The 6,158-nt window shown below is 48.4% G+C and overlaps 1 pseudogene; it reads left to right on the forward strand.

The window, feature by feature from the left end:
• The first annotated feature begins 1,822 nt into the window (after positions 1–1,822).
• Positions 1,823–5,357, forward strand: LOC124973694 (neuronal vesicle trafficking-associated protein 2-like; annotated as a pseudogene).
• The last annotated feature ends 801 nt before the right edge of the window (positions 5,358–6,158 follow it).

A 6,158-nucleotide genomic window follows, 5' to 3' on the forward strand; every position in this document is an offset into this window, starting at 1 on the left:
GATGGCTCCCCACTCCTGGGCAGAGCTGTGGGTGCCAGGATGCTGCCAGGCCATGAACATATATTTTTAAAAACATTGAGGTTGAAGTCACAAAAATGAAATCAATCACGTTACAGTGAACAATTGGGTGGCATTTAGAACATTCATAATGTTGCACAAACATCGCCTCTATCTGGCTCCCGAACATTTCATCATGACCAAAAGGAAACCCCGGGTCCATCAGCCACTGCTTCTCTGCCCCCACAGCCCCTGGAGGCCACTGATCTGCTTTTGTCTCCATAGATTCTGGATAATTCATACAAATGGAGTCACATACGACCTGACACTCTGCATCTGATTTCTTTCATTTAGCATATGGTTTTGAGGTATCTCTGCATTTGTAATGTACTTTGTTCTCTTTTGTGACTGAATAATGTTCCATTGTGTAGATACACAGTCATCCCTCAAGAGTCATGGTCACTGGATCCGGGAACCACTGTAAATGCCCAAATCCTCAGATGCTCAGCTCCCTTATATAAAATGTATAGTATTTGCATGGTACCTATCTACATCCTTCTTTGTACTTTAACTCTCTAGATTCCTCATAATCCCTAGCACAAAGTAAATGCTGTGTAAATAATTGTTACATTATATTGTTTAGGAAATAGCGACAAGAAAAATATCTATACATTTTCAGAAAGAAAGCAATTTACTTTTTCCAGTTATTTTGATCCCCATAGTTGATGACATTCATGGATGTGGAATCCGTGGATACGGAGGTTGATGTGCCACAATCTGACAATCAACTCATCAGTTGATGGGCATTGGGGCTGTTTCTGCCTTTTGGTTTTTGGAAAATCTGGGCATTTTTAGCTTCTTTACAAACGTCTACTGACCAGTGTTCCTAGGTCCTCAGCATCGGTGTGCAATGTAGGGGTCCTGGGTGACACCCTTTCCTGTACTGTTCCAGTGCCATATTTGGGAGGTCTGAAGGTGGATGAGTGACATGGGGACATCTGATGTGCCAGATTCATCCTCCATGAACTGTTCCATTCAGTTCCACATGGCTCTGGTCTGGTCTTGTCTCCACTTGAACTCACTCTACACTGTCTCCACCCCAGTCCCTGGCTGGAGCTGATTCCTGTCTAACACTTCAGCAGGGGAACTGGGGAGTGGAGGGGTGGGAAGCACACTGCTCCAACTGTACTTTAAAACTGAACAGCACACCTCTCTGTCTGAAACCTACACACACGTGCATGGGGATTTCTCTTCCAGTCTCCACCCAAAGGATTCTGACTGACTCCCTCCTTCCTCCCTGTTCCCCTCTGCCTTCCCACACCTCTCCCATCTGGCCTTAAAGTTGCCAAAAAGCAGCTCTGCTTGCTTGGAGCCTCATGGCCTCCTGTCCTCTCCCATCCACAAACAAGCTTTGGGGTGGGGAGAGATAGGAGCAAGGTTCCCAAAGCTGCTTTCATTTTTCTTCTAAATCAAGAGGACCCCTTTCTCCAGAAGAGGAGTTCTGTAACCTTTCTAGACTAACAGACTCAAAGACTCTTAAAAATAATACACACGAATATTCCACCCAGAATACCAGAAGCCCTAATATCTACCTTGCACAGGGGCTGCGATGAGGCCAGTGTAAACCTGGAGCTGCCTCTGAAATTATTCACCTACTCCCTCCTGATAAATCCTGATGGTGTTCCTCAAGCTTGCTGGTAGATAGTGGCTAGGAGCAAGGCTGGAAGTGATGGAAGTTGTAAGAAGTGCTGGATTCTGGATGATCCCAGAAGGTTGGAAGTACAGTGTGGGAAAGAGGCAAAGAGCACATCAGGATTGAGGCCTGATGACTGCAGAGTGGGTTGGCACTGCTTGCCAGTGGGTAAGACTTTAGTGGAGCAGGTGTGGGCTGGGGGGAGAGCCTTGGGTGTTGTTTAGGCACTAGGTGTCCACGCAGAGGCCAGAGAGGCAGTGGATGTGTGAGATGGATTTCAGCAGTGATTGGGTGGTCACAGCAGAGGTTGGAGGCTCTGGAAAGGAGTGCCTGCTGATCAATAGCCCCTTGCCACTCAGCCCACAGGAAAGTTAGTTGGTGTGGGTTCAAGGAAGAGCCTCAAGATGATTTTGCATAAGAGGAAACTGAGACCTGAGTGCACACTGTGAATCAGTGACAAAGCCCAGGCAGAGCAGTGTGCTAGGTCCCTTCCCTCACTTCTAGCATGCCACCTGCCTGCTGCACACATGTGGGCTAGAGCTGGCATGATCCGTGGTTGGCCCTCAGTCTTGTCATCCTGCAGGTCACTATCCTCGTCAGCCTGGTCCTAGTGTTCCTTGCCTACATCATGTTCCTGGTGGTTTACAAAGCCTTCACCTGTGACCACAACTGCCCAGAGGGATTTGTCTTCAAGTTAAGGGACTCCAGTGGGTAAGTGGTCCCCGGTCACTGTGAGCTACAGTTGGGGGTTGACCACTGTCTTCAATTCATTGGTGCCCAAATTCTGAGCCTGACAACCACTCTGCAGACTGTTTGAAACTCAGTGTGTGTCCAGCAAGGAACTTCTGGGTTTCCTGAGGCCACAGCCTCAAGCAGAGGGTTGGGTTCCTCTCCCAATTGGCCCTTTCCAGGGTCAGGAGGTGTCCAGCCGTGAGCAGAGCTCACCAGCACTGGCCCTTACTTTTTCCTCTTGGCACAGTCTTCCTGGTAGGTGGGCAGGGTCCTTACCTCACAGTGACCCACAGAGCTGTGAAGATGGGCACTTCTAAGGTTTCCCGCCTGGTCTCGTGGTGGGCCCCTCCCCTGGCCACTGCTCCAGCTGCAAACCTTCCTTCAAAGAACTGAGCCACCTGTGTAACCTGAAAGAACCTTCCTACCCCTGTGAACCTCAGTTTTCTCACCTGAAACATGGGCTATTGATGCCCATAAAGTGGGGCTGGTAATGCCCCAAAGATCTTTGGGAGGTTTTAAGGATAGGATTCATTTGGATCAGCTGGAGAAAGGCCTGCCAGATGCTGGGTTCTTGACACCTTAGTTACAGTAGAAACAGAATCTGATCTATAATGTTTATAATCACCATTTACTAGGCATTCATTGCATCTCAGGCTCTTGGCTGCACATTTTCATAAGCATTCTATCAGGCCACACAACAATTCTGAAAAATAGGTTTGAGCATCCCCATCTCAAACCTCACCCCCCAGGTGAGGAAAGAGGTGAAGCCTTCCACGCTTCCACAAGGAGGGCTCCCCAAAGTTGGGGTGGTGATCAATCACATTCCAACATGAACAGGTCCTTGGGTTCTGCCCTATGACTTCCCCAGACCACTCTCCTCATGGCTAAAGGCCAGGACCTAAGAGTTGGGAATAGCTGGAGCTGGGGACACCTGTGTGAACTACGGTAGATGCACAGGGTGGAGTTCCATGGCACTGTGAGGACAGATGAGAATGGCCCAGTTCAGCAGGTAGAACAGCTTCTAGCTAAAGGAAAAAAGAGACCATCGGCCCTTGTGTGAGGAAAGGGAAGTGAAAGCTGTAGCTTACTTTTTAAGAAAGAAAGTCCAGAAGGATAAATTAAAACACAGCCACATCAATGTTTATAGCAGCTTAATTCACAATAGTCGGATTGTGGAACCAACCAAGATGCTCTTCGATTGACAAATGGATAAAGAAATGTGTATATATACACACAATGGAATAGTATTCAGCCATAAAGAATAATAATATTATGGCATTTGCAGATAAATGGATGGAATTGGAGAATATCATGCTAAGTGCAATAAGCCAATCTCAAAAAACCAAAGGCTGAATTTTTTCTCTGATAAGTGGATGATGATAAATAGTGGGGGTGCGGGGTGAGAGAAGAATGGAGGAACTTCAGATTACATAGAGGGAAATGAGAGGAAGGAGCAGGGGGTATGAAAAATGGTGGAATGAGACAGATATCATGACCTATGTACATGTATGATTATGCAAATGGTATGAATCTACATTGTGCACAACCATAGAAACAAAAAGATGTACCCCACTTGTGTGCAATGAATCAAAATGCAGTCTGCAAAAATAAAAAAAGAATTAAAAACCCTTTAGACTTACCTCCCAAATTATTCAATTAAATTGAGACCTATAATAAAAAAAATTACTAAAAATGGTTACTCAGGGACAGAGAGGAAACAGAGTGGAGGGACAGGGACAGGAGTCAGGCTCCTCTGGTGTGTTTGCTTAGACATTTGTCCACGAGACTTTAAGTGACTGATGTATTTGAAAAATTTTTAAAATAAGAAGAAAGGAAACCCTGACAATTAGAAACAAGCTAAACCAAGAACCTGGCCCTAAATCAAGTTGAGAACATAAACTTAGAAAGAAAATAAATACTTCAAGTGACTGAGGCATATGGCATTCTGACGTCCACCCTCAGTGGAAGGTAGAGATGCCCATGACTTCGGAGGGGTTGTGACATGACAGGCCCACCATAAGTTGAAAATGACATGAGCAAAATTGGCATGGACTCACCAGCACAGCAAGGCTTACCTGAGTCTGCATCAGGAGTCACCTCCCACCGAGCCTGTTTTACAACAAGGTGTCCGCTGTCTCGGGTAATTGAATATCACATTGAAAGGAGAGACACTGTCACTTGGTGTACCATTGCATGGTCAGAAAATGACAACCCTTCTAAGCTGGGGACTCTATGGGCCCAAAGAGCCATGGAGCCAAGTCCAAGTTCATTCAGTGGTCTGACTCTGAGGAGGAAGACTGGTATTACTTTGCGACTGTTCTTCATATGTTAAAAGATAATGCAAATGCACAATTATATTAATATTGTTAGGAACAAAGACTTCAAAAATAAGAGAAAAGAGATACAAATGTTAAATGGAGAACATAGAATAAGCAGCCACAGTCTGTGGGCAGCAGCCCAGGGCAACCCCTGGGGCCAGCAGAGGGGAGCTGGGGTCAGTGGTGCCTGCACAGCCCCACCATCCACAAGCAAGGGAGGCTGGCCTTGGGTGGGTCAGCCCCAGGTTCATTTCCTCTGGCTCCTTCCAAGCAATGGTGATGGTGATGGACAGGGGAGGGGCAGGATTGGCTGGGGGTGTTGCCCTCTGTGCACTGAGCCGGGCTTCTGTGGGATGCTGTGTGGTGGGGTGGGTGGGCTGGCCGTGCTGCTGTGCACCCCTGATGGTGTCTCCTTCTTCCCCAACACAAGCGTTGCATCCCAGCTTCCCTGGATGCCTACTACTCATCCCAGGACCCTAAATCCAGGAGCTTCTTCTACATGGTCATCAACCACTACAGCATGGCCAAGCAGAGCACTGCCCAGGCCATCAGGCCCTGGCTGTCAGTCACCACCAGTCATTCACAAGCCCAAGTCGCCCAAGACCCAGGGCCATTAAGGGCCCACCCGAGCCAGAGTGGGGATGGGGATGGACAGGGGGCCCCCAGGCTCAGCCAAGCTTGATTGGGCAGACAGCACTGTACTCCTGGGATGTGGGGTGGGGGATGGGGGGCGGGGCAGCACTCTCCAAAAATGTGGTGCACTGGAGTTGTCTGAACTGATGTTCCTTTGTCCCTTGGTATAGTTGATTCAGCCCCAAGTCAGGCTCACGTACAAAGGCATGTTTCCTATTGATTTTTCCCATGTAAGATATTCTCAAAGCCACTCCTTCTTCTTTGTTAGGAACAGTTAAAAAACAGAAAAGGAGAGAAACAGAAAAGGAACAGAGAGCATGGGAAGGCTCCACTTAGGAGGCGGTGAGGTGAGAAGCTGAGTCCCTGGGCATCTCAGAAGAGCCTCAGCCCCAGTGCAGGCTCAGCTGAGTGAGTGATGGACAGGAGCTGCCTGGTTGCCCCTGTTCTGTCACTGGGGCAGGAGCATGGAAAGCTAGGAGTGGCCTGGGTGGAATGAAGGATCGGGTTTGGCATTTTGAAGCCCAGGATGCGCACAGTCCAGAGTGAAGCACACTGACCTCTGGTTCATTTGCAAGATGGGCATGAACTGGGGGTGGGCACTGGTGCCAGGGCTAGGCAGCCCCCTGGGGCTCTGAGAGCTGGCCCTGTGGCTCTGTGACTTGCAGTGGCAGGCACTGAAACGTGGACAGATTTGTCTTTGCCTTTTTCTGGCTTTTCTAGATCTACTCCTGGGTGCTCACGTGTCTGTGAGCTGGCAGGGCAGAGAGGAAGAGGAGGAAGGGGTG

The sequence above is a fragment of the Sciurus carolinensis genome, unplaced genomic scaffold (genome assembly GCF_902686445.1).
Source record: "Sciurus carolinensis unplaced genomic scaffold, mSciCar1.2, whole genome shotgun sequence".
NCBI lineage: Eukaryota > Metazoa > Chordata > Mammalia > Rodentia > Sciuridae > Sciurus > Sciurus carolinensis.